General features: G+C 45.8%; 1 pseudogene; it reads right to left on the bottom strand.

Moving 5' to 3' along the window:
• Window positions 1-6,017: 6,017 nt before the first annotated feature.
• Window positions 6,018-7,961, bottom strand: LOC130875629 (RNA-binding protein EWS-like; annotated as a pseudogene).
• Between the last annotated feature and the right edge of the window lie 397 nt (window positions 7,962-8,358).

Below are 8,358 nucleotides of genomic sequence, written 5' to 3'. Positions count from 1 at the left end.
CTAGTCCCTGACTGTTCTCGCCTTTATCCGTTTACACGGGTCCTCCAGGTCTTCCAGGTCCACCTCTTCTTCATTCCATCTCTTCCATCAATGGTCCAGGAGGACTCCAGGTGTAGTGGGAGCTTCGGGCTGTGTTCCTGCCACCCTGCTCCTGGCCACCTGGCTAGCTCATGCCTCAAAATAACAACACACAAACTGTATTCTTTTAAACACTGCCTGGCCCATTATATCTAGCCCCTTCTAGGCTAATTCTCACGTATTAACTTAGCCCATTTCTAATAATCTGTGTAGCACCCCAAGGGGCGCTTACCGGGAAGATTCTAGCCTACGTCCATCCTGGGTTGGAGCTTCATGGCGTCTGCTCTGAGAGGAGCTGCCCTGCATCTGAGCTCACTTCCTGTTCCTCCGAGCATTCTGTTCTGTTTACTCCACCCACCTATGTTCTAACCAATGAGGGTCAGGCAATTTTTTTATTAATTAATCAATGACTTTCCTCCATCACCCAGGACCACGTCGTATTCCTCCACCAAAACCACCTCGGTCCAAGCTACAGACAACTCAGAAGCCACCTGTGTCTCCACCTCTGCCACCTCGGAGCATTTCTCCAGCACCACCACGGTCCATAAGTCCGCCTCATCCTCGCTGCATGCCACCAGGGCAGCCTCACCAGGTGAAAACAGAGAGCCGCCTTATGAGGGTTATTCTCAGCCCACACCCCCACCACACACACACACACACACACACACACACACAAAGCTGAGCAGGTCCCCTTTTAAGATTCTCAAACTCTGGGCTTTGAATTAAACAGAAAGGAAGCAAAAGTTACATGATATCAGTGGTTACAGTGATAAAATTTCCCAGAGCAAACAATTATTTGGGGACTATGAATCAAAACCCTGGCATTAAAAGATAAGTTCATCTAAAGTGAATTAAAATCAGTGACAATTTTAATGAAAACGAGCGTCTCAAAATTTCCTTAAAGGTTGAAGAAACCAAGCCGGAAGGATCTCTTCCTGCAAATTATGACGATGGCATTGTGGCCCAACCTACCGCCGATACTGAATTACCTACATTTCCAGGTACAAGTCACAGAGTTGACACTCTTTGGAATCTGAGAAACTACACTTCACAACACCACAATGAATCACACACATTCTTTAGGACTTACATTGGACATGCAAGGGGGAGACCACAGGCTGACGCTGAGCTTGTTCCTGGTAGTCACACTAGTGACACCATGGAACCTCTGCAACATTATTTTTTTGACAGTTAATAAACATTTGGAATGTATTTGAAAATAATCACAACCATGAACTTTGTTACAATTAGGGTCCCTCTTGGTTCTCCACAATGATACTGAGTATGCTCACAAGGGGTTCTCATTGTCGGGTCTTAAAACAATCATCTTTAAAAGAAAAAAAAACTCAGCATACTACCATTTAACTTTTTTTTAATGTTTCTTCACAAATGGTGAAAATACTAAAGTACAGACAATAATAATCATGATGTTGTGGCCAACATTATAAATATGGAATTCTAAATTTAAAACATTTTCTGGTTTTAAAAAATAAATCTGGTCATCCATGCAGCTGTGCAGGTCTCCCTAGTAGGGCCGGTCTCCTAGTCCCTGACTGTTCTCGCCTTTATCCGTTTACACGGGTCCTCCAGGTCTTCCAGGTCCACCTCTTCTTCATTCCATCTCTTCCATCAATGGTCCAGGAGGACTCCAGGTGTAGTGGGAGCTTCGGGCTGTGTTCCTGCCACCCTGCTCCTGGCCACCTGGCTAGCTCATGCCTCAAAATAACAACACACAAACTGTATTCTTTTAAACACTGCCTGGCCCATTATATCTAGCCCCTTCTAGGCTAATTCTCACGTATTAACTTAGCCCATTTCTAATAATCTGTGTAGCACCCCAAGGGGCGCTTACCGGGAAGATTCTAGCCTACGTCCATCCTGGGTTGGAGCTTCATGGCGTCTGCTCTGAGAGGAGCTGCCCTGCATCTGAGCTCACTTCCTGTTCCTCCGAGCATTCTGTTCTGTTTACTCCACCCACCTATGTTCTAACCAATGAGGGTCAGGCAATTTTTTTATTAATTAATCAATGACTTTCCTCCATCACCCAGGACCACGTCGTATTCCTCCACCAAAACCACCTCGGTCCAAGCTACAGACAACTCAGAAGCCACCTGTGTCTCCACCTCTGCCACCTCGGAGCATTTCTCCAGCACCACCACGGTCCATAAGTCCGCCTCATCCTCGCTGCATGCCACCAGGGCAGCCTCACCAGGTGAAAACAGAGAGCCGCCTTATGAGGGTTATTCTCAGCCCACACCCCCACCACACACACACACACACACACACACACACACCCAAAGCTGAGCAGGTCCCCTTTTAAGATTCTCAAACTCTGGGCTTTGAATTAAACAGAAAGGAAGCAAAAGTTACATGATATCAGTGGTTACAGTGATAAAATTTCCCAGAGCAAACAATTATTTGGGGACTATGAATCAAAACCCTGGCATTAAAAGATAAGTTCATCTAAAGTGAATTAAAATCAGTGACAATTTTAATGAAAACGAGCGTCTCAAAATTTCCTTAAAGGTTGAAGAAACCAAGCCGGAAGGATCTCTTCCTGCAAATTATGACGATGGCATTGTGGCCCAACCTACCGCCGATACTGAATTACCTACATTTCCAGGTACAAGTCACAGAGTTGACACTCTTTGGAATCTGAGAAACTACACTTCACAACACCACAATGAATCACACACATTCTTTAGGACTTACATTGGACATGCAAGGGGGAGACCACAGGCTGACGCTGAGCTTGTTCCTGGTAGTCACACTAGTGACACCATGGAACCTCTGCAACATTATTTTTTTGACAGTTAATAAACATTTGGAATGTATTTGAAAATAATCACAACCATGAACTTTGTTACAATTAGGGTCCCTCTTGGTTCTCCACAATGATACTGAGTATGCTCACAAGGGGTTCTCATTGTCGGGTCTTAAAACAATCATCTTTAAAAGAAAAAAAAACTCAGCATACTACCATTTAACTTTTTTTTAATGTTTCTTCACAAATGGTGAAAATACTAAAGTACAGACAATAATAATCATGATGTTGTGGCCAACATTATAAATATGGAATTCTAAATTTAAAACATTTTCTGGTTTTAAAAAATAAATCTGGTCATCCATGCAGCTGTGCAGGTCTCCCTAGTAGGGCCGGTCTCCTAGTCCCTGACTGTTCTCGCCTTTATCCGTTTACACGGGTCCTCCAGGTCTTCCAGGTCCACCTCTTCTTCATTCCATCTCTTCCATCAATGGTCCAGGAGGACTCCAGGTGTAGTGGGACCTTCGGGCTGTGTTCCTGCCACCCTGCTCCTGGCCACCTGGCTAGCTCATGCCTCAAAATAACAACACACAAACTGTATTCTTTTAAACACTGCCTGGCCCATTATATCTAGCCCCTTCTAGGCTAATTCTCACGTATTAACTTAGCCCATTTCTAATAATCTGTGTAGCACCCCAAGGGGCGCTTACCGGGAAGATTCTAGCCTACGTCCATCCTGGGTCGGAGCTTCATGGCGTCTGCTCTGAGAGGAGCTGCCCTGCATCTGAGCTCACTTCCTGTTCCTCCGAGCATTCTGTTCTGTTTACTCCACCCACCTATGTTCTAACCAATGAGGGTCAGGCAATTTTTTTATTAATTAATCAATGACTTTCCTCCATCACCCAGGACCACGTCGTATTCCTCCACCAAAACCACCTCGGTCCAAGCTACAGACAACTCAGAAGCCACCTGTGTCTCCACCTCTGCCACCTCGGAGCATTTCTCCAGCACCACCACGGTCCATAAGTCCGCCTCATCCTCGCTGCATGCCACCAGGGCAGCCTCACCAGGTGAAAACAGAGAGCCGCCTTATGAAGGTTATTCTCAGCCCACACCCCCACCACACACACACACACACACACACACACACACACAAAGCTGAGCAGGTCCCCTTTTAAGATTCTCAAACTCTGGGCTTTGAATTAAACAGAAAGGAAGCAAAAGTTACATGATATCAGTGGTTACAGTGATAAAATTTCCCAGAGCAAACAATTATTTGGGGACTATGAATCAAGACCCTGGCATTAAAAGATAAGTTCATCTAAAGTGAATTAAAATCAGTGACAATTTTAATGAAAACGAGCGTCTCAAAATTTCCTTAAAGGTTGAAGAAACCAAGCCGGAAGGATTTCTTCCTGCGAATTATGACGATGGCATTGTGGCCCAACCTACCGCCGACACTGAATTACCTACATTTCCAGGTACAAGTCACTAGTTGACACTCTTTGGAATCTGAGAAACTACACTTCACAACACAAAAATGAATCACATGCGTTCTTTAGGACTAACATTGGACATGCAAGGGGGAGACCACAGGCTGACGCTGAGCTTGCTCCTGGTAGCGACAGTAGTGACACCATGGAACCTCTGCAACATTATTTTTTTAACAGTGAATAAGCATTTGGAATGTATTTGAAAACAACCATAACCCTGAACTTTGTACAAGAAGGGGACCTTTTGCTTCTCTACAATGATACTGAGTATGCTCACAAGGGGTTCCCATTGTCGAATCCTAAAACACGCATCTTTAAAAGAAAAAAAACTCAGCAAACTACATTTAACTTATTTAATGTTCCTTCACAAAAGGTGAAAACACTAAAGTACAGCCAGTAATAATCATGATGTTGTGGCCAACATTATAAATATGGAATTCTAAATTTAAAACATTTGTCACTTTAAAAAATAAATCTGGTCATCCATGCAGCTCTGCAGATCTCTCCAGTAGGGCCGGACTCTAAGTTCCTCACTGTTGTCGCCTTTATCCGTTTACACAGGTCCTCCAAGTCCTCTTCTTCATTTTGTCTGTTCCATCAATGTTCCAGGAGGAGCCCCAGGACCACGTCGTATTCCTCCACCAAAACCACCTCGGTCCAAGCTAAGGACAACTCAGAAGCCACCTCTGTCTACCCCTCTGTCAAGTCGGAACATTTCTCCAGGACCAGCACGGTCCATAAGTCCGCCTCATCCTCGCTGCATGCCACCAGGGCAGCCTCACCAGGTGAAAACAGAGAGCCACCTTATGAGGGTTATTCTCTGCCCCCCCCCCACATAACGCTAAGTAGGTCCCCTTTTAAGATTCTCAAACTCTGGGCTTTGAATCAAATAGAAAGGAAGCAAAGGTTACACGATATCAGTGGTTATGGTAATAAAATTTCCCTGAGCAAACAAATATTTGGGGACTATATATCAAGACCCTGACATTAAGAGATAAGTTCTTCTAAAGTGAATAAAAATCAGTGACATATTTAATGAAAACTAACATCTCAAAATTTCCTTAAAGGTTGAAGAAATCAAGCCGGAAGGATTTCTTCCTGCAAATTTTGAAGATGGCATTGTGCCCGAGCCTACCGCCGACACTGAATTACCTTCATTTTCAGGTACAAGTCACAGAGGTGACACTCTTCAAAATTCTGAGAATATTACACTTCACGACACCACAATAGATCACACCCGTTCTTCAGGACTTACACTGGGCATTAAGGGAAAGACCACATGCTGATGCTGAACTTGCTCCTGGTAGGCACACTGGTAACACCATTGACCCTCTGCAACATTATTTTTTGACAGTTAATAAACATTTGAAATGTTTTTGAAGACAATCACAACCATGAACTTTGTTACAATTAGGGGCCCTCTTGGTTTTCCACAATGATACTGAGTATGCTCACAAGAGTTCCCATATTTAAGGCTAAAACAACGATCTTTCAAAGAAAAAAAAAACTCAGCAAACTACAATTTAACTTGTTTTAATGTTTCTTCACAAATGGTGAAAATACTAAAGTACAGACAGTAATAATCATGATGTTGGGCCAACATTATAAATACGGAATTAAAAATTAAAACATTTTCTGTTTTTAAAAAATGAATCTGGTCATCCATGCAACTCTGCAGGTCTCTAGTAGGGCCGGTCTCTAAGTTCCTGACCGTACTTGCCTTCATCCATTTATGCAGGTCTTCCATGTTCTCCAAGTCCACCTCTTCTTGATTCCATCTGTTCCATCAATGATCCAGGAGGACCCCCAGGACCATGTCATATTTCTCCACCACGTCCACCTCGGTCCAAGCTATGGCCACCTCAGAAGTCACGTTTCTCTCCACCTCTGCTACCTCAGAACATTTCTCCAGGACCACCACAATCCAACAGTCCAACTCTTCTTCCCTGCCTGCCACCATTGCCGCCTTGGCCACGATCACATCCAGGAGGTTGGAAGGGTTGAGGGAGGAAGCCCTAAGGTTTGGGTTCTTACACTGGTTGCATTCTGTTCTCCAGGTTCCACAGCCCGGCATGGGACACTGACAATCTCCGGCTCAGTGCTGGACATTTCCTCAGGAGCCCCATGGTTTTCATGGGGGGAAGCCCCCTTGTCTCCTCCAATGCCTCTCATGTGACCCATGGGTCCTTTGGGACCTCTTGGGCTATTATGACCTCCACGGAGTGGTGGTGGCATCCCTCTGTCCTCACGAGGTGGCATGCCACTCCACATGCTATTCTTTGGAGGCTTCTTTCGGGCAAGAGAAGCTTTAAGTTTGCTTCCTTGAAAATCTTTTCCATCAAACCATTCCACAGCAGCCTTGGCAGTTGGCAGATCTTCCTAGGCCACTGTGGTGTCACCTTTAGGCTTTCCTCTCTCCTTATCCAAATAGATGTGGATCATGCGTTGCCCAGTTCTCTTGTTCATCTTCACAACCCCACACTGCTTACAGAAGTCTGCCAGACCATCCAGACTCACATTGTCATTTAAACCTTGCACATGAATTGCACTGTTGTCAGAATCTTCATCAGGATCTATAGGAAGGCCTAGATTAGGACCTGGTCCTTCATCCATGGGTCCACCAGGCTTATTGATGCCACCTCGCTCTCTAGAGCCCATTCCACCGCGTCCTCCTCCCCGCCCACCTCTGCTCATGCCTCCATGATTAAATCCCCTCCTTCTCCTCTCCCAGTTGTAAGGGCCACTCATGCTCTGGTTCTCTCCTGGTCCGGAAAATCCTCCAGACTCCTGCCGCCGACACCATGTGGTGTGGTCCTGTCGGAATGAACTCTGCTCCCCGTAGCTGCTGCTCTGTTGGCTATATTGACTTGGAGCCTGGCCTTAGGATTCAGTCTGAGGGGGGTAACTAGTGGGAGGCTGCTGCCCATATAGCTGCTTTGTTGACCCATAGCTACTCTGCTGTCCATAGTTGCTAGGTTGCCCATAGATGTCCTGCTGAGAGTAACTGCTCTGATCGTAACTAGTTGGCTGTGAAGAGGAAGATAGGATGTGTAGGAGGATAGGGTAGAGGTGCAGTGACTGGCTGCATGGGGTAGCTCCCAGGTACCTGGGGCTATCTGTAATTTCTCTGTCCATACCCTAGGCTGGGCTGGTTATAACCCCCTGTGCTAGATTGAGGTTCACTAGTCTCAGTGGGCAGTTACCATCCTGTGGTCTTGCAGGTGCAGCGGCTGCTGGCTGCTGGCCATAGGCTGGGTAGGCAGGCTGGGTGTCATATGCAGACTGAGCTGCACAAGAGGCTTGGGTTGTGGTGACTGGACCAGTGGTGGTGTCATAAGCACCAGTGCCACATCCTTGTACAGGCTGGCTGTATGCCTGGGGGCAGTTGGAGTGGTATCACCAGTGGGAGGCTGTCCATAAGAAGTTGCATATGCAGTCTGCCTGTAGGTGGCAGTGCTCTGAGCCTGGGTAGAGCTGACATCAGTAGGCTGTCCATAGGTTCCATAGCTTTGTTTCCCATACGCCTGGGTGGTCTGTGCATATCGTTGAGTTGGCTGGGCTGTGTAAGCACTGTAGTCCTGCTGGGCTGCAGCTTGGCTGTAGGTACTGTAATCTGTGAATGCCATTTTCTCCTCCTTCCTCCTCGTTCTCTCCCCCTCGGCAACATTCTGACCCTGTTCTTGAAACTTGCTTAGAAGAGAACACAAGTGTGGTAGCTTCACTACTGATCAGGAATCTGCACTTGTTCATGTTCCAGGTGACACTTTCGACCCTCAGAGTGCTAATGAGTATTTCAGTGCTACCAATCCAGCTGAACACACCCACTATGCAACTCACTCCAAGTTTCTGCCCCTTTGGGAAGCAACCATGGCACTGCTCATGATAACAACAGGAATATGGTTTCTGAAATTTGTGTCAACAGTGATGATGTGGGTATTCAACCTAATTTAACACATGACATGCATTAAAATGAGTTTAACAAGGTAAGTTAGACCACAGCAGTGGTTTAAAATAGATGCTGAT

The sequence above is a fragment of the Chionomys nivalis genome, chromosome 6 (genome assembly GCF_950005125.1).
Source record: "Chionomys nivalis chromosome 6, mChiNiv1.1, whole genome shotgun sequence".
Taxonomy (NCBI): Eukaryota; Metazoa; Chordata; class Mammalia; order Rodentia; family Cricetidae; genus Chionomys; species Chionomys nivalis.
Note: the sequence above shows the minus strand (reverse complement) of the source record. Positions and strands in the feature narration are given on the sequence as shown.